Genomic DNA, 20424 nt, shown 5'->3' on the forward strand with positions numbered 1-20424 from the left:
AATATAAATACAATTTCGATTCAAAAATACCAAAGCAAAAGCGCATGTATTCTAAGGGAAGAGTAGATTTTCTATCATTAGCTGTGACATTACTTGCACAGGCATGTTTCTGCTTCAAGAGTCTCAGAAGTCAGAGAGAGGGACAAGGGAAGAAGTGGTGGTAAGTTCCTGGGCATGCTATGGAGGGATGAAATGCCAGGTGAGAAACTAGAATCAGGTATGGTCACCACGCTGTGGACCCAGACCAGACCAGGATATGGGGTAAAACAGACAAAAGAGTTCACACCCCAGCTCAGCTACTTTCTTGCTCAGAAGGTTAAGCAAGTCATTAACCTTCCTCACAGAGGACAGGAGAGCAGCAGCATTCACTGCTTTGCTCTGAGAATTGGGAGAGGTCTTCCCGGTAACGCGCCTACCAGAGTTCCTTGCACACAGAGAGAGTAACAGTAAACCATTGTTGTTTTCTGTGCTGCTGAAGCTGACTGTTCAAATTTTTTGTTCTCATTCTTCAGTATTCTCTCTTCTCCTACTTCCACTTTTTTTTGTTCCTTTTCCCCACTCTTTCATCGCCCACGTTTCTACTTTTCTTCCTTTTCTTTTCACCCCATCCTCATTCTCTCGTCCAGATTCTCTCTTCCTCTTCAACTTCCCTTCCTTTTGCTTCATTTTACTTCCTTGTAGTTTCCCTTTCTTTCTAGATTCATCACTGTGAGCAAAAAGTCTATAAAAATAGAGAGCTTTTTAGCTTAAGAAACATATTGAAAGTCTGCTCAAGGCCGACTACCATACTGTCTTTAATTTTCTTTTTTCCTGTGGTACATTCATTTAGCAAATAATCATTAAATCCATTCCATCTACATAACACAATGGCCCAGAACACCTGAAGTTCCCTCAGTAAAATAACACTCTTGCTGGTGAGACAAATCAACAACACATGGAACATGGGGAGACAAATCAACCACATATGGAAAATCAAAACACCATATACGAGAACAATGAAATAGATGTCATAACGCCACATATAATTGTCAAACATGAGTAAGTCCTGGGTAGGAGTGCATAGCAGGGAAGATTACTCCGGGTGGCAGTAATCAACCAATATCTTTTATGGAAAACATAAGCACCAAAGGTACTGACAGCTTCTCATTTCCTTGGTTCATTGTTGACACTACTGAGCAGGTTAACAAAACACATTAAATAAAAAATGTTAGAGATGTGCTGGCTCTCTACAGAAGCTAGGGCTTTTATCATAAAATATTTCTACATGTTTCCATTCACTGGCAATTGTTCCTCTTTTCACCACACTCACATATCCACATTACCACATCACCCAAGTTCTGTAGGATAATCATGTTTTCAACATTTTACATCATAAAAGCCCTGCCAAGAGACCCCAAAACATCTGGATAAAAAGCGAAAGCTTCAGTTTCAAGTGTTTTGTTTATGGGATGCTAAATTATGGCAAGAGCAAACCATGGAAAGATTAAATCTTACATAAATGTGAACAGACAACACACACACACATTTGTTAGCTACGAGCCTGAGTCGGCACAGTAATCGATCGTGAGGGCAGCACATTCACACTCTTTGAAGGCAAAACAGCAGCTAGCCTTTCCCTCAGGTTTTAATAAGGTTTTGAATTTGGAGAAACTCAACCAAAATGTTCATATCAATTAAAAATCTATGAAAATACTCTAAAACACAACATGGTTATAAGTATTTTAATATAAGCATCGATATAAGAAATAACAAACTTGACAAGGAAGTAACCATGATGTCTAAAGACAATTTAACATCAAACTGAATCTATATCCATAAAATAGCATAATCACAGATGATAGGATGATTAAAAATTAAAAATATCTCTGAGTTTTAAAATATTTACCGTGTCTGTACCAATCCACATTGTTGGAAGAGAAACTGAACCATAGTCTCTTAGACAATAATGTCAAAGAATCAACTAGCACTTGGCAGACTGCCAAGCAGGAGCTACAGTTTTATTCAGTGACGAGTCTGTCAGTGTTCTGCTTCACAAAGTTCTGAAGCTAATCAAAGTCAATGCTCAACGTGCCGCCACACCACAACTTACTCTGCAGCTTTGCAAAGCACTCCCAAGACAGCGTGATGTGTACAACTACTGTGAACACACTCACATATGTAAAGAAGAGAAGTAACAATGAAGGCAGACAGATTAGAAACCACATCACCACATTCATGCTATTCTTTTTCCCCAAAGAAAAAACCTCGAAAGCATTTAGGATCTCTCTGCTTCTAATCCTTTCTGTATCCTCTAATTGGATAATTGTTAATGGATACCTTAGTTAAGCTGCATATTGACCTAAAAATACAAATACATTGCTATTTCAAATGTTTAAATACTCCAAGCATAAAATATATAGAATATATTTTCTAAAAACAACTTAGAATACACTATTTTCACTAATGAGTTTAAAGATCTATCTCTGGTGATACAATATGGAATAATGATAACCAGCAACAAAATGAATTAAAACAAAACATAAATATTAGAGAGCCATTATAGAGTTTAAGAGAAAAATTTTAAATTAAAGAAAAACTGTTCAAAACCTGCAGTATTATCTACATGGCTTTGTTTACATTTATGTATTATGCTTCATAGAAAAGTTTTCTAAGACAGATGCCAAGAATGACCTCAATTACTAAAATATACTTGCCTTCATTTCTCAGTGTACGTATACTTTACCTTGCTAAAGCAACTTATAATCTTCTTGATCAAAAGTAATTGACTTAGTAACTATATTTTCAAAACATTCATTTGTTCTAATATTTAAATCATTAATTTTTACTTTATAAATATTTTTGCATTTTTTAAAAACCACATTTGTGAGAAAGCAATGTTGACTTTCACAACCTACGAATCTAGAGTTATATGTCATAGCAGAAAAATTCAGAATGTCAAAAGTTACAAAAATTAAATTATGCCACAGGCACTTTACACAGCCATGACACTTGATTTTAACCACGACAGTGCTGGAAAATCTGTAGAGGCAAACACACATGCCCACTCCAACACATACACAACACAAAAGTTAAATAATATACATGAAAGTTTTAGTAGTTTAAAAGTAACCTAAATTATATACTGCTGGGACAGTTAAGCTGAACTCCATTTTCTTGCCATGTGATTTTTGTGCATAAAATTTTTGCACCCCCTGAATTGTTCTATTTCACCCTCCATGCCAAGAAAGACTAAGTTCTATCATCTTTTTGTGTGTGTGCCAGAATTGGCTTAACTGATCTTGCCTACATCTTTTGGAGGGAAAAACAGCCTCTGTAAGATAGAAAGCTTCTCCCACTACTCACTTTTGATTTCTGTAAGCTTGATAGATCGTTGCCAGGTTCCCTGGGATGAGACATGAGGAGGAGGCACAGAATTGCCAGGGGTTTCCACTAAAAAGACCAGCACCGTGGGCAGCACTAATCCTGCACCTGTGATGTGTTATTCAGCAGTTAAGAAATGCAGTCCAGACTGTGGCTGCCTAATACAGCTCAGCTGTTTTTCTCGGTACTCCCTTTGATTATAAGCTGGCAAGAGAGATTATTCCGGTCAGGCAGCGAGCTTTGTTCAGGATACATGGCATATGACAGTGGAAAGGTAAGAGAAAGGAAACCTTAGAATCAAAAAAATAAATAAAAAGAAAGAAAGAAAAAAAAGTCACTGACCACAGTATATTACGTAACATTTCCAGATGGTTAAAAGCTGCCTCTGATTTATATGCAAGGCAGAAAAATATATGACATTAAAATACCTAAAATCTACTTTTTGATATTACCCTTTGACATTCAGAATGGTTCTTTAGCATGCAACTCTTAAGTTTATTTTAAAATAAAGCACAACTTCACAAGTTGATCAGCTACATAAATATTTTAAAAATTTTCTTTAAAGAGGTTTACCTATACTAAATGTCAGACTCCTTTCATGATTTGGAACCTTTGAAGATATTGGGAAAACTGAAACCAAATGATTACCACTTATTTTATCTTTGTATTAAGTCCGCCATATCATTTGACTTGACTCATTAAAATTTTTTATATAAAATTTATATTTAAGACACAACTATCCTACTTATCATGTATCATTAAACCAGCATAAGATAGTACTTGAACCAGCATAAAACTACCAGCAAGTCCAAGCTGATTTAAGAAATACGTATCATACATAAGGCTGTCTACAAAGCACTCTGGCTTCACGGAAATGAAGAAGAAATGGCCACCATGTTCACAAACCTTAAAATCTAATTGGCGTGGAACAGAAGTTACCTTTTTCGTTGTTGTTATTTTGTCACAAAAGGACTGCTGACCATTCACTCACACTAAAACTTTCACTCTATTTCCTTTCATACTCTATATAAACACAAAACCATCTGTCCCCCAAGCTAGTATCTGTGCCATTTTCAATAAATAATCTAAAACCTTATTCAAAAAACAGATACTGTTTCCTAACAGATGGTTGAAAAACAAAAAAATTATTTATATACACAAAAAGAGCTGAATTGAAGAAAACATATAAATTTCAAAATGTAAATATAATTTAAATGCATATATTAAAGAAAATGTTTAATAATTTATTGTGTTCATTGATTAGATACTAATTACCTGCTAAGCCAAGCACTGTATAAAAATAGAAAAATTCTGTATGATATATCTTAGGAGCAATAGGTTCAAAAGAAATTCCTGTGTTCATAAAAACATTCTCTGTCATCAGAATCTGACAAGTCTTATAGCTTTCCCTTATATTCAGAGATACGTGTTAGAGAAAATACTATATTCAAAGTTCCAAGTAAGACTTTGAGGCCAAGTGAAGGAGGGCCAAGATTTAGTAGTTATGCCACAAAATGTTATATTCATAGTCTCCTAACTGTCCCCATTTGTGCAACCAAGGTAAAATAAGATGGTTGAATTGGGTCCTGGGTATGTATATGACTAGAAAATATACAGACTCTTGTTATTTTAAGACAAAAAAAATTTTTTTTTCTGAAATTATACTTAATTGGCCATTAAAATAGTGCTAAGATTCTCAACCACCATCCACTTTGCTTTGGTTTATAGGAATAAGATTGCCAAAGGACAATCTTGTTGACTTTTGGGCAGAAACACCAAGGAAAGATCTGAATTGAGACTGTGTTATTCTAACGATGGCGTTATCTTACATCTGGGTATGGCACACAGTGGAACATTCTGGCCTGATACTGTTCAAGCTGTCCTTCTTTCCATAAACAAATGGCTTCAGTTTTCAAAACATCCTCCCAAAACCATCTTATTTTCTTTATTTTTTAACTGTATAAAGCTAGGAGACTGAGTCGCCAAGGCTTTGAAACATCCTACTGATCTTACCTTTAAATTTTCCCTCTTTATATTTCTTTATCCAAATTCACATCTTCTCATTTATGCCAATAATGTACCCACCCACACATTATATTCGAAGGTCAAAATGTTTCCTTCCTCCTCTTTTAAATAATTAGCAGTATGGGATCTCACAATAAACAACCAACAAAAAAAGAACAACAAAAACCCTGAATCTAAGATGCTGCATGAAAAATAATTCTCTCTCATAAGCCTTTCTTCACATGTTTCTATATTTTAAGCCACACCAACATAAGGCAGGTATATCTGTGTGTGTTACATTTTTTCACCCTGCAATATTTTGATAAGTTGGGTATGTGATCTTAACTTCCAGTAAGAAGGCAAGAAATAAAAAGTTAAGTTCCATCCAAATGACCACAGTGCTCCCTAAAATAATAATATAATATGGGAGAGCAGAGGACAATGTCTATCCTAAATGGCCACTTCGGTTACAAAGTTTTCCACATTTACAAAAAACAAATGAGATGAAACAAAATATTTTAGGAAAATGTACGGGTTGCTCCTTCAGCTGTTAAAAAACCATCCTCTGTGTTGCCATACAGAATGCCCCATTCTCTACCTAAAAACCCAGAAGATAATTCAACATGGGAGGCAAGCATTCTCCTTATTCGATGAATGAGAGACTGCTAAAACCTGTCAGGCTTTAATGCTTATGGTAATCAGGCCCGCTCATCCTCACTCAGGATGAAGTCACATAGTTTTTTCTTTCGTTTAGCTTTTTCCCTAAAGAAAGAGCATGATGATTTTTCAGAATGAATAGGCCCCATTTATGATAAATGATTAGTTAACAAAGTTACTTATTTTCTTCCCATCTTTCTTGGTAGACAAAAAATATTTGCTTTCATCCTTCAAACCATAGTAGCTATTTGGTGGTCATCTGAACACTTCCTGACGGCTCACACTCTCTATCATCAAGTCAAATAGCTTGGCCAGGAAAGTATTAAACTTGTGCTACTTATTAATTAGACAGATAATCTGGAATAAAACAAATCCCTCTAACAACTACTTCCTAAAAATTTTTCACCCCAGCCCTTAGAATATGGCCCTTTGTGTCAGCTTTTTTGCATGCTAAAATCGTGGTAAAGGACATATTTCTCTTCCCATTTCATACCAATAAGGGGGGAAAACAAGCCTTGTCCAATAGGCGCCATCCCAAACACTCCACCCCACCCCCATGCCAGGCTCTTGCCTTGTAGAGTTCAGTGTCTCCTCACTAGCAAGAAAGTATAAGCAGAGAGATCATTAGTTATGACATGGAGACGCTAGCAGATAATGTTGACTCACTTCAGGAACTACTAAACTATAAACAATGTGCTGAAAGCCATTTATCTGCATTTTAGCATAAACAGCAGAGGCTACTCAATTAAATAGACTGCAAGGAATAAGTTGCTGATGCCAAACCAAGGGAAGCTTAATTCTGAAAAGAAAAATCTGTGAATTTAACAAAAATCAATGTAGGATCCCAGGGATGCTGAAAGAGAAGAAATTGAACATTTAATTTTATAATATAAATATATAAAATATATTCTTAAAGGCCAACTGATTCAGTTACCGAAGCTACTGCAGAGTAATCTGAGTTCAAAGTAAATTTACTGCTACTTGATAGATATTTTCTCTGAAGTGACAACATTTATGGTAATACTGACGCTGAGCAAATCTACATTATTAAGGAAAATCTTGCCTATCACTGTGTAAAAAGTAAAGTTAAATTAGGTCAGTTTTCTTTATTATTCCTACTCACAAACAATTTAACTATTTTGAGAGAGAATTTCTAAATGACTCCTCCCAAGAAAAAGAAACACGAGTGCTATTTTACATCTATTTACATTTATTATGTAACTATATATACATATTTCTCTCTCGCACATGTTAAAATGCTTCAAGGAAAACCCTCATCTATCATGGAAACTCGGAGGCTTATTCCGCAGTTGATTAGAAGGATATGAGATAAATCCAGGCCCTTACTGAAAGAACCATATACAGGTAAAGCAGGACATTTAGAACTTATTTTTCCTACTTGTCAGAAAGCAAATCAAAATCTGCTCTTTTTCACACTTCCAGATGTCAGAAGCTTTTCAAAACAATCTTGAGGTCAGAGAAGAGAACACACAGGTGTGTGTTATGTCAACTACTGAAAGAAACTGCAGGTTAGCCTGGAATCTGATCCTTCCACCAACACATTCTTGTGGGCATTACAGACACTCCCTGGAGGAATATTACACTAATGCTGACTAATTGTTAAAAACACCCCAAGTCTCATTAGCTCTATTCCTTAGTAGTATTGTTCAAAAGCACCTCTGCTGGTAACATCAAACTCACTGGTACCTCTTAGTAAACCTTTAATGTTTTCTCCAGTCTCACCTCTTCTGTTCTACTTCACTGACAATACAACAGGTTGAACAACAATAAAATTTTCAACACACATAAGTTTTTGTCACATCATGAAAACTATGACAACCCAGAAAAAAATTAAATGTTAGGATAACAGCAACAAATGCTTAAGAATAACTGGTTCACATTAATGGTCACTTGCTCTTGGGGAAACGCTTACATAATTTGACTGCTGGTGTAACAAGGTTGGGACAGAAAGATGGCAGTAGTATTTCAAATCTGAAATTTCCAGTGCTTACGCTAGAAAACCATGAACTTAGTCATTCAAAATCTCTATTAAACACAAACAGCAACTTAAATGCGACATGTTCTTAATCTTAAAAATAAATAGCGACTGGAAGGAAATTCTTGCCATTAAATGACTGAGTTCCCAAGCAAGATTAGAAAAATTCTGCCTCCTAGTAAAATGACCTAATAGTCATAGATTTCTGATTATGTTTATTAATGATCCAAAATCATCACATCAATTTAGACTTAAAAAAATCATCACCAACCATATTAACATTCATTCAAAAGATTCAGTATATATAACCTTCCTTTTCACATGCACACATCCCACAAATATGTCCACAGTGACGATCTACAAGTCACAAATTATTCCCACAAAATCTGTCTCTTCTTGCCAAACGTTCCTAGTATTTTCCAAACCTCAAAAATGTGTCACTACTGAACAAACCCCCCAGCTAATGATCAAAAAACTGAAACTGTTAAAACATTTTTTCCTTTTTCTTCTCAGTCCATCTCCCAGCACCTGAATGCTCGTGCCCTGGTGACAAGCTAAAGCTCAGAGCGATACACCATGGCACTCCATGCTCCTGCTGTGACACTGGCAGTGGCTGACACATTTGCTTATGTTTCACAGAGACACATGCCTAGGTTTTCAGCTTTATTTCTCTTTTCAGTAGCAGCAAACCCACAGGCCTTTAGTGGCCATATTCCACAATGCATGGGGAAACTGGGCAGGCGCTCTCTCCACTCCAGTATACCCGTAGAATGTGCCTTTTTGATTTGAGACCCTTTTCTGCCTTCCTTCCTCCTATCTTGTCTCCCAACCCCCAAAGGCTTTTCAAAAACTTCAGTATTCTTGAAGGCCCAGATGTCTCCTTTCTTCCCTCCCACTCCCACTGAGAAGATAGGAAACACCAGGTGTGAAATGTCCCCTCTGCCCCCCTCCACTCGACATACACTCCTGTTTGTGAACTTTCATCCTTGCTTGTTGTGTCTCAGGGGAGCTGCCCTGTTAGTCTGCTGAATCCCGTCTCTTCTCACATACCCAGACACCCAGCCAGGACCACAGTCTGTCTCAGAGGATGGTCTGCGTTCATACGTTCCTTCCGGGGTTATGAACAAAGAGTAGTTTTCCCAGCCTAGATGAACCCCGCCGAAGAGGAGTTTTAGGACAAAGAGAAAATGAGTGCACTGGGAAGAAAGGGCAAAGGAACCATGAAAGGAAAACCTGAGATGCTTATGCTTGTGCCTTTATATCAAAATGTAGTAACTTACATACAAGACGTAACCAAGCACCAACTCTTACAATAGGCCAAGTCACACGTGTAAGAGGATAACTACACTCCAAACAGGTCTAAGAATCATGATTTCTAGCCCGGGCTAGGCTACTGACTTGGAAATCTCCAGAAAGTCCAGAATGTTTTGTTTGGAAAATCAGCACAGTGACGATTTACCAAATAAGGCTTAGGCAGTAAACATAGGTTCTCAGGAAATGTTTGTGGAAGGAATGCCAATGAATGAATTAGATCACTAGAAAAGACAGCCAAACATACCTGTCTAGATTAGAAATTTAGTGTGAAGGAAATGACCCTGAGTCAACACCATAATATAGTAGTGCCACACAGTGACTGCTTTTCCCATGACCACATTGTCTGGGTGGGTAACAAGGAGAGTGATAATGGTTGTTTCTAAAGAAAGGAATCGTGTGCAGAAACAAGCAGTGGCTGCTCCAGTAACCAAAATATACCCAAACACTGTAACACGTTAAACCCCTAACTACTTTCAACTCTATCCTTACCTAACAAAGAATTTGGGAAAAGGACATCTAACCTCCCACTGCCTAAGATCATAAGCAGTCATGGACAGGAAGAATAACAATAAATCCAAGCCTGCCTGACTACGAACACAGGAAATCATTCACGACTAAGTACATACATCTTTATATATTAGAGATGGATGTACATATGGGTATCCCTGACTTCATGCATCTAGTTTCAGGCAGATTTTAAGGCTGGCATCTACATTTACATATTTAGGGAATATTACCTACACATAAAATTATTTATGCTACTGAGTTTGCATTAATGAGTTTACTAAGAAAGGGATTTGAATAGACTGAAAGGCGACTATATTATATTAGAGAATGGGAAAAAAAATGACAGGACAAATGGCCAACAATGAACAGTAGTTGTGAATTTCCAAATAATTGTCATTTCCTCTGAACTCAATATTTACACAAACTATACAGCATAAACTCAATCGATTAAGTTTATGTTTATAATTCTATAGTAATAGTAAAATGAAAAGAAATTTTGAAGAAACACAAAAAGAATAAATGTAATAGACTGGTCGTACCAAAACCTTCATTCCATCCTCCACAAGGTATCTTCGGGTTGTGGGTGAAGACAGGAGGCATCAGCATGCATAGCACAGTACTACGCCCTCCTCCTAAGAAACCACCAAAAACAGCGTGATCCTGAAATCTTATTAGCCTGCTCTGAGGAGATGGGTTGTCTGACCCTGACTGTCACATGCACTTTCCTGTTCCAAACACTCCCAGTTCCTTTTGCTTTTTAATTACATATTAAGTCTCCCCACACACCCTCTTTTTAAATCACGTCAGCTAAATTTCTAATGAGTACTGAGTTCCTAAGGACTGAAAAAAAAAATCTATTGGCAATTTTGTTACTAATAGAAGTAATGAACATCAGCCAGTAGTCATAGAAGGTTATGGCTATTTACTATTAACATTTTTGTCTTCTTTCTCATTTGTTTTTGTTTCCGTTGGCATCTACGTAGGATGGGTAAGTAGAGTTCTTGCCAAAGATACTTGAGATCTTTTAATCTGGCCAAGCAAAGAAGAATAGAAGGAGGCTAAGAAAGGATGGGAACAACTATGTTAAAAATGCTGCCAGGTTCAAAGCAACTTAGGGGTCACGACAGTATATCTGCATACCCTGGGTTACCTTATCAGTGACATGAGATGTAGGAAGATATGTTCTCTAACCTTCCTTCCACTTCAAATACGTTATGGTTCTACATAACTTAGAATACACCGATAAGCATTCTTTTTTCATATCTATAGCATGAAAAGGGTGTATTGAATGTTATATTAATAAAATATAAGAATCCCAGTTCTGCTACTTATTAGTTGTCTGAGCTGAAGCAAGTTCTCAATTTCCTTTGGTCTCAAACACTTCAGAGTAATGGTACTTACACTTCAAGGAGTTTTTCCAAGGATTATACGAGATATAATCATTTATCTATGCCCTAGTATATGTTTATAGATCATATAATGTAATTCTCAAAATATTTGTTTTATAGATGAGGGGAAGGAGGTTATTTGCCTGAGAACAAACAAGTGAGCAGTAGGCAAAGGCGGGATTCAAGCTCTAGTCTTTGCGACTTTCAAGAGCAATGACAGCTACAGACAGCAATTCTCAAATATTTTGTTCTCAGGACCCTTTCACATTATTAAAAACCATTGAGGACATCAAATTTTTGTTTGTGTAGATTATAGGTATCCATATTTACCATGTTAGAAATTAAAACTGAACAGTTTTTAATATATGATTCATTTAAAAATAACAACCTATCCATTTTAACATATTTTCAAAAAAATAATAGTGAGAAGAGTGGCACTGTTTTACATTTTTACAAGTTTCTTTAATGTCTGACTTAATACAGTGACATAATGCATAATGTCTCAGTCAACGATGGATGGCATATACGACAGTGCTCCCATAAGATTAGTACCATATAGCCTAGCTGCGTAGTAGGCTATACCGTCTAGGTTTGTGTAAGTACACTCTGATGTTTCCACAATGACGAAATCCCCGTCATTTAGCAATGCGTGACTATAGAAGAAACTGGACATCTGCTTCTTCATTAGATGTACAATATGTTCTTGTGGTTGACATATATAAAGAATATATGGCACAGACATGTAGTTAGAAAAGGAGGAATATTTTAACAGCTTTTTCATATAATGGTGGTTATTCTTTGATACTACACAAAAATTGGACAAGTAGAAGTCTCTTAAAAGTTGGTTGCAATGTGGAATCTGAAACCCTATCAATGAAATTTTTATATTCTGATAAATTAAAATCTACTGTCTATCATGTACTTTGAATGGACTTTTTAACACATGCATGAATATAAAACAATGGGCATTAATCATCTGGAGAAAAAATTTTGGTTCGCTCACTCATGCAGATCAGTTCTGTGAATTACAGGATTACAAGCTTTCCAAAATCCTAATTTTCGCTTGAAAATTTGAGTTTTATCATTAGCAATAAATACTGTCAATTGTTTTCCTTGAAGTGACAGGCTCTCTTCATTCATTCTTGAGAACATGCCTGCAAATACCCAAGTCCCAGTAACCACAGTTGTCAGTCATTCTTTCTAGTAAAAAAAAAAATGCATTTCATGAAAAAAGTCTCAAGGTAATCATTAATCTTCAGTACGCTGAAGAATTTCATTATGTACACTGCACATTTGGTCATACATAATATTAAAAAGACATTCACTCAGAGGTTGGAATTTAATAAAATTATCAATTTTTACTGCTGCATTCAGGATATTACTAAATGAAGCTAGCTGTTTGGGTTTGGTTAGCTGGTTTGATGTTTGGCTGGTTTGGTGGCTAGTTTTTACTTTGAGTGCACGTCAGTGAAGAATGCTAGTAGAATTTGGTGCTCAGCCTTGCTCTGTGCTAAGGTCCTACCAGCAGCTCTATCCACCATCTCTTTTGTACCATCAGTGCAAATGCTAATCATACATCTTAACATTATTATGCTTGTGAGTCATACTTTGACAACTGGCGTACTAGATGACTGACTACTGGTCATTAGAATGAGATACGTAAATTTATATATATTTCAAGATAAGTTAAGAAATTTTAACTATGGTAGAAGAGAAGGTAGTTGTGTATAAGCGATGATTTTAAAAAGAAAGAAAAAAACGAAGAAAAAATATATAAGTATTGATGCCTTTTGAGATCTAAAGAGGGATTTTCACTTAGAAACACTAGATTGCTCACAAAAGTATTGTGTGCCCAATACATGTGAAAGCAATTATTAATGTAAATTTATGCTTTAATGCTTTTAATTGTTCTTTAAATGCAAAATTAAGGTACAGAATCTTAATTAATCTAGTACCATTAGATGCTGCCAGTTATGAAATGTTGACAAACACTTAAGAAGAAATGATTCATTAATATGAGAGTAAAATAAACACACAGACAGTTCACATTCTCGAAAAGTAATCAAAGAAAGAAAAAGAGTTTGCCAAATGTGGCACTAGACAGTCATGGTTGATTTTTGTTTGCTTTGCTTTGCTTTGCTCTGAATTCTGACTGTGAGCTATCATAGGTATTACTTTCTGTTTCTTCTTGCGATTTTTTCTTTTTCATATCTGAACACTGAAAGGTTAACTATATTGAGATAAGCTTTTCTTTAATTATATTTATGTCTTGATTTGAAATTAGTTTAACTCTTGATTTCCTAACACAGATCAGTTTTTCCTTCATGCTCAGAAAACAGCCAATTTTGAATTAAGAAAAGTCAGATTTCTCTCATATAAAGGTCTTAAAGAAGGGTTACAGTTAACAGACCTGTTTTTCTTACCTAAAAATATTATATGGAGAAACTGAAAGTACCTGTCTCACACGAGGCCTTAAATGTACAATTATTTCACACTCAGGTAACACATTTAGAATATTACAACTGGAATATGAGCTGCAGAGAGCAAGAGCTCTCCGTCTGTGGTAGCGATGACCCCTCCACATCTAGAAGAGTGTCAGGCACTCGGTCGGCGTGCAACACATATAACAACTTCCCTAAAGGTTTCAAGGATCATCAGACACGAGAGAATGTACAAATACTATTATCTCACACATATGTATAATTATGATGTCACCTCAGGGCTGTATGTGTGCTCTACTGTAACACTAAATTGCTATTTGGTAAATTCTCCACTTTTAAAATTGAAAACAAACTGCAAAAATGCAGCTGAATTTTTCTGACATTCCTTCTGTCCCTTAGCCATATAATTTTCAAACTCAAGAAATAGACGCTTTGACAGAGGCAATTCAATTAAATTATATTTTAGGTTAATACGGAGTGGAACATTGGAACTTGAGTGTGAGAGAGGAAGATTCTGAACACGGTCTCCAGTGGCAGCATGGCCTGCACAGCACTTTACAGAAGAGCACATGGGTGCAGACCATGCCCAGCGCCACTGATTAGCTGCACGCCTTTGAGCAAATTCATTAGTTTCTTAGACCTCCATTTCTCCACCCTGAAAACAGGAGTAATAATGTCTACTTCTCATATGGTTGTTGCTCAGATAAATGAAATGCTATATAAAGCACTTGGCACAAGGCTCAATGACTGAGATAAAGTAAATGCCCAATAAATACTAGTTCATTTTTCAGAAATCCATGGCTTAAAACTTGACAGTAAAGATTGTGAGGTTTATAACACAGAAAAGGATACATCTTTCACTCCAACTACGTGAGGTATAAAAAGCCACTACAAGAATCCAGAATCAATTTAAAGATGTATATCAGTCTAAAATTATGCACACACAAGTGTATTTTCTAGAGTGTGATAAATGACCTGCTGGTATTTATCACTGGTAACACCTACTGGCACTAATTCAAATTTCCAATTTTCAGTCAATTTTTGCCACTTTCTGATTTGTTTTATAAACTGATTTCACTAATTGGAAGAAAAGACATGTGGAAATTCCATTATCATGGCTCCTGCTAGTACTGGTAAACAAATGTGGGACTACTCAAAGGAACAGCACTACAGAACATTAGGTATTACATAAAGTGCACCAGTATTACTTACTGATATTTAGGTCTGTGTGGTGTGGCACGTGGACTTTGCCTCCAGAGCACTTTACATAAATGCCTCTTACAAATAGCATGCCCTGCCTGTACACCACATTCAATTCACTTTACACGTTATTACCAACTGCTAGGTAATATTAGGGACTACTTTTTAAAATATTTTATATCTTCATAGCATCTTACACTTTGCAAGATACTTACATGAATATACATGTGTGTTAAATAAATTCAGAAATCATACACACATACATTCTATAACATCCACATAAAGTGTTAATAAAGTTTTAAAACTGGCCTACATTTAATCATTTACCTCAGCTCTCCCATTGATATATAATCATGAAAAGCCAGTTATATAACTACACTGGACTCTAATTTCCTATTTTTTAATAAGAAGAAAATTAAGAGAATATATAGGTAATATGGATACTCACTTTAAAATGTATAAAGACAATTTAAAAATCATTTGTAGAAAGTGGCTTGTCAATTAACCCCGGCCTGTATACAAAGGCTATCACAATGTGCTTTGTATGCTTCAGCCAAGTGAATAACAACCACTGAAATGATACACAAATGAAAGGAAGAAAACTACTACTTACTGGGTAGTAACAGGTGAAACACTGTTGTAAGAGCATGCGAAAGCATGTTTTCAAATAATTCTTACCAGAGCCCAGCAAGGTAGGTACAATTATTCTCATTTTTATAAATGGCTGAGGCTCAGATATAAAGTCTTAAGGCTGTGCTGAGATTTTCACTACTCCATATAACTGCTTTAAGCAAATCACTCAATAATAACACTGTGATGTCACCACCAGCAGATGTGTGCAGCTTTGATGTCTTTTCCCCCAGTAGCAAGGATAGGTTTTCCTGAGTATGCCATGTTCCCTTGTGGCAAAATACAAGCTGTGGGCTGCAACCCTCCTGTCTATCCCCTTTATCCCTGTCCCTAATCAGTACTACTGTCGTACTCTCTGATCTCCCTCCCACTTTTATAATCCATTATTTGCACTGTTGCCTTCTAAAAATAACAACACACATACCAAACTTGCAAAAGCAAAAAGCTAAAGCAAAATACACCAAAATCGTTAATGGTTCTAAAGTTCTTAGGAAGGCATTCAAGGTTCTCCACGAATTGACCCAACCTATCTTTCCAGCTTCATCTCCATTGTCCATGGTCCACTCTATGTCCACATCTAATTCTTATTATATGCACCATGTTTTTTATATTCCCATGCCTTTGCTCATAATATTCTTTCAGTCTATAACAGCTTCCCTCTCCTTCGTCATGTTCTATGTTACATTTCCCAATCAGAAATATATGCATCTTTTTTGATGTTTCCATGGAACTTCCTATGTTATGTATTTTACTCTACCTGAAATAGTAGCTGCATGCATACATTCTGGCCTATCACCTATCACCCTCTTATTGCAGGAGTATAGTTTATTTACATGAGTCACCTAATTGATTCATGATTTGCATAATTAGCTGTGTGACCTCAGACAATTTACTTAACCTCCATGAAGCTTCATATCCTCATCTGCAAAATGAGGATAATAACAGTATTTATTCATTCACATACGTAAAATGCTTAGAACAGTACTCAGAGTTTACCCCAAATAAGTATGCACAATTTGTATATTATTATTAGCTGAAATTTGTGACCAAAGAATTTCATTGTTTGATGTTAACTGGCTCACCCAGGTATAAACTCTGATTCTAGCCTTTGCAAATTTTTGAAGGAAAGACATTTACGTTTTTAAGTGTAAAAATTTTATTTTCTTAAAACAAAACTAGATTACTTTATAACTTTTCAAAGTACTTTTATATGAGCAAATATATCTATTATCATAATGGACTAAAAGATAAGCTAACTATAGTCTAAGACGTTTCTAGAGTGTAATACTAATAAAGTCACAATGGATTCCTGCAGAGCATGAAATAAGCTCATCCCTCCAAGCAAAGCATCAGTTGCTCCTGGAATTTTAAATGAGGGCTGTGAATTAGGGTAGGACTCCTGGGAAGAGAGAAGTTTATTCACTGAACATTTCCATTTCTGCACACAATTTAGGAACTCTTTTTGCATGCTTTCTGAACATTCTGCCATTCACACAAAAAATTAAATCTGTTTTATAGTTACAAGACATTCATAGCTCAACATCTGGGTGTCCTTCTATTTCTCTCTTTGCATTAGACAACCTAACAACTTTGATTCTTCAGCTCTTGGCATCCACAACTAGAAAGGAAATGGGCGTCGGGGTTGTGATAGTGGCTGGATGGGAGAAAGAAGCCTCGTTATAGCATACAGCAAGAAACTGACTGCTTAGTACTAATGCACCAAGAGCCTGCTTGGAAAATGTAAAAATAATTAGCTGTATTCTCTAAACTAAAGAGTTTCCACTTCAAAGTGGACCCAGGAACAATGAGGACTAGATGGCTAGAAATATAAAGGCAAATTTAACAACAATCAAAACTGGGAGTAAACACCCAAGTATACAATAGCCACTAAATGGTAAAAAGGATTATATTCTAACATCAGGTCATTACTAATACTATATCATGCACATATAACAAATGAAAAGAAAGTCTCCCTATGATGCATCTAAAAACCTGAAGAATAAGTCATAGCAGATTCACTATCATCTCAAAAATTATAAATGTAGCACTTTTCTAACAGAAAATAATTATTAGAAATGACAGTTAATTCAGCTACTGTGAAATGGATCCAATTCTTTGTATATAGGCTGAGAAGAGCAGATGGTAAAAACTGTAAAATTTCCAATGGAAACTACGACTAATTATTATCAAATTTATGAGGTTTGTCTTAAAGATAAGGTTTAAGTTAAATAACAGCAACTCAGCACTCTACAAAGACAAATTTAATCTTATGGCCCTCAGAGTGTAAAGGAGGATGGTAAATTACTTAAGTGGGATGTTCTTTAGAGGAATACATTTATCAACAGAACTACAAATTTTTGGGTTCCAGGTCAGTGCTTACTTCTGCCAACGTTAAACCTCACGGAAAGAGAAATATGTGGACAGATGCTTTACTACTTCTCTGCTCATCCCAACACATACTTCTATTTCATATTTAAAATAATGGAGAACAGGCATGGAACTTTCTGGGCCATTATCTGATTTCACATCCAGGTGTTTCATTTCCATTACCAAATAACAATGATTTACATGGAGTAACAGCAAAAATGATACGACTGCTTTAGCCTCAAAATGCCTTGTTGACTTTAGCAATTTCTCAGTTGCAAAATACTGCTTTTGAAAGTGACTGAATATATATTTATGCATTCCTATATTCTATATATCATATTTGGAACGAGGGAAGAGCTGCAGTCCAAGGTAGCTGGAAGTGGCAGAACAGAGTGCCTTAGGTCATGGGAAGAAAGAATGGAGAAAAACTGAAATAAAAAAGGAAGGTAAAATGCTACCCATCACAAATGAGGATTCGTTAACTATTCCTTGGCAGCACCTCAGCCAGGGGAAAACAAAGACCTTTCCAAAAAACCCTAACAAGGGCAAAGAAGTGTAACTTGAAAGAAATAGTTCTCAAGTCAGAGAAAACCAGTGTGCCAGGCACTAGTCTAAATGTTTTCTGTGTGTTAACTCAGTTGCTTCTTCCAACAAGCTTACGAGTCGTGTAGTAATATTTCCCCCATATTACAATACAGAAACCAAGACACTAAGAACTTGCTCAAGGTCATAACGTTACAGAGTTGAAACTGAAATTTAAACACAAAAATTCTGACCCCAAAGCCGGATCTCCTACCCGCTATGATATGCTATACTGAGGCAGGACTTCCAAGTATCTTCAGAAAAAAATACTCAACAAGACAATAGTCAATGCAAACGTAAGGTCACTATGTAATAACCAAATTTGTCTACTATCCTCAAACTATCGCCTATAATCATTTTCAAAAGAATCTTAGTTCACTTGCAGAGTGTTTCTGACTTGACAATTCACAAGGAAAAAGATGTGAGTTTCTACTTGCCACTACATTCTTTGGTCTTAAAAGTGTTTTTCTCTCTTTTCTTTGGAAGTGAATTTTAATGGGTCCTTAATTGTCAAAGGACTTCATAAATATTCATTAAACATTGAGAGAAGCTGTGTTTCCTCTCCCTAAAAGCTAAAAGAGAAAACAATTAAGACTCAAAGTGGAGTAGGCATGAAGAAAGACTAAGCAGAACTGTAAACATTCAGTTTTGTATGAGATGTTTATCTGAATGGTTCATATCATCAGAGCATTTAAGCAAATTCTCAGTGTGGAAATACTTTTATTTTTGCCTTTATAAGAAGTTCACACAGTATCACTTCTGTTGGCGATATTTTTATTTTTACCACTCATCCAATTCTGAATGATCCAAAACATGTCACCAACTCTTTAGGATGCCTTCTGCACCACTGAACAGTAAAATGGTTATAATGTTGGGAGGAAATGATTTTGATCTAAATCAACAGCGCAGGACCAGCTATTATGAAAGTGCCACAAGCCTTTTTTCGTAAAAAAAAGGTTTTCACACTGGATTTGAGTCTTCAAAGGAAGCGCTCACTGAAGTGTTGCATTTTACATCAATCCTACGCAGCAGTCAGGGAATGTTATCACACAGATAGCCTTCTCCTGATGAAGCCAGCGCCTCCAACGTTTCCTGGCTGCCCAAAGCTGGGAGATGCCCACCAGATAGCACAGCAATGCCGGTGTTCCAAGGTCAGCCTAGGAAATGCTAATGGCCTGGTAAGTCAAATATTAACTCACTGAGAACAAACGTCTCCAAACCCACCACAGCTGATTCACTGAATCAGGCAGAAAAAGTTACCCGTCAAAGAGGGAAAAATGCGTTTGCTATTTCCAGATGCACAAAAATGACTTTTTCCCCCTTTTCTCTTAGAATTTTTGTTCCCCCAGTCAAGAGAGATGAAAATATAAGTTTCTATAAAGTTATCTGCATAAAGTCTCGGAAACTGTGAAAATAGCTACCTTGTCATTATCATGCAAATAGAAATAAGAGATATATTAGTCAAATTAGGAGAAAATAAGAGACAAATATTAAATTGAGAAAATGAGTATATTTATTTAATGGAGTCACTAATTCTATAGTTTCCAAAATGAGCCAAATTCAGAATTCTTGAATCACTGAAATCTTTTTAAATTTTTTAATTAAAAAACAGTTTAATCAGATAATTTTTGTTTTGTATTTGACTCTAAAATGTCTAAATAATGTAAATACACTTATCAAATTCTTAAAGTCATTTCCCCAATTGCCTCGTATGTCTCACTTCCTAAAGTCTGGATGGGCCTGGGTGGGGGTGGGCTGAGGAGAGGGGCACACCTGCAATGACTATTTAATAAGCTATGTTTTGTGGCTAAATAATTAAGTTTATAAGGACTCTTGCGCTTTTTCAAATAAAAAATAAAATGAAAACTATGTTTACCTACCACGTCCAGTAAACACAGAAACATTTTACACTGTCTGAAGTCAGAAACACACGTCACAAAACAGTGGCCCACAAGGACGATGCAAGAATAGAATAATG

The 20424-nt window shown here is 36.0% G+C and overlaps 1 protein-coding gene across 26 annotated transcripts in view; it reads right to left on the reverse strand.

Moving 5' to 3' along the window:
* The window catches only part of BMPR1B (bone morphogenetic protein receptor type 1B), a 377755-nt gene that overhangs the window by 67804 nt on the left and 289527 nt on the right, over positions 1–20424 (reverse strand). For 3 of the 26 annotated variants that reach the window (XM_070614252.1, XM_070614255.1, XM_070614262.1), the window contains one exon: positions 3343–3650. The exons of the other annotated variants lie outside the window; for them this stretch is intronic. The gene's annotated coding sequence lies outside the window, so the exon portion shown is untranslated. The remainder of the gene's footprint in view (positions 1–3342; positions 3651–20424) is intronic. 26 annotated transcript variants of the gene reach the window in all.

The sequence above is a fragment of the Equus przewalskii genome, chromosome 3 (assembly GCF_037783145.1).
Source record: "Equus przewalskii isolate Varuska chromosome 3, EquPr2, whole genome shotgun sequence".
Classification (NCBI taxonomy): Eukaryota; Metazoa; Chordata; class Mammalia; order Perissodactyla; family Equidae; genus Equus; species Equus przewalskii.